Genomic DNA, 882 nt, shown 5'->3' on the forward strand with positions numbered 1-882 from the left:
GTCCGTCCCTGTCATGCCTCTCCATGTCAATTGTCACATGGACTCAAATACCTGTTGTGTTAGCCAGCTGAGGAAAAAGCAGTCAGTCAGCCAGCTTTCCTGCTGCCCAGAAGCTACAAGGTAAAAAACATCCCTAAAGCATTTGACATTTTAGTCATTTAGCAGAGCGACTTAAAGTAAATACTGAGTGGACACATTTTTCATACTGGTCCCCTGTGGGAATCAAACCCACAACCCTGGCATTGCAAGCACCATGCTCTACCAACTGAGCCACATGGGACAAAGCATTCTTCTTCCATCCAAATGCATGTCACTCCAGTGTCTAGTAGGGCATATTTGAATTTAACCACATCCTATCCAATAGGGTACAAAGAGAAGCATAGGAATGATGATATAGGGTCTGTGGCATGACAATGGCTTGGAACTTGGAATAGGTTCATGTCAATAATTCAGTTGGATCCCTGAGCAGAGAAAACGTTCCTGATTCCTGAAGATTCAATCATTTACCATATGTCTGTTTGAGAGGATTGCAAAATAATAATAAAAACTGCATTTGTACAGCGCTTTTCAATACAAGTAACAAAGTTCTTCACATCATAAAATAAAAGTACTAACAAACAAATAAAAACAAGGAGACATTTCAAAAAAGATAGCTAATTAAAATCCTATGTTGAAGTCATACATTAAAAGGATCTTAGTCAAATAAAATGGTAAACAATGGGAAAAAGAGATACTACTGTTGTGAAAGACTTCTGAGATATAATATATACTAGTATACCTACCTACCCTAACTTACCAAACCACACAATAGGGCGTGAAAATCATTGCCTTGATTTATTTGAGTATTCCGTCGTGTAGGATTATTTCTTTACATACTTCAAA

The 882-nt window shown here is 37.8% G+C and overlaps 1 non-coding gene across 1 annotated transcript; it reads right to left on the bottom strand.

Moving 5' to 3' along the window:
* Positions 1-207: 207 nt before the first annotated feature.
* Positions 208-281, bottom strand: trnaa-ugc (transfer RNA alanine (anticodon UGC)). Its single transcript has one exon. It is a non-coding gene; the product is annotated as a tRNA-Ala (tRNA).
* Between the last annotated feature and the right edge of the window lie 601 nt (positions 282-882).

The sequence above is a fragment of the Oncorhynchus clarkii genome, chromosome 18 (genome assembly GCF_045791955.1).
Source record: "Oncorhynchus clarkii lewisi isolate Uvic-CL-2024 chromosome 18, UVic_Ocla_1.0, whole genome shotgun sequence".
Classification (NCBI taxonomy): domain Eukaryota; kingdom Metazoa; phylum Chordata; class Actinopteri; order Salmoniformes; family Salmonidae; genus Oncorhynchus; species Oncorhynchus clarkii.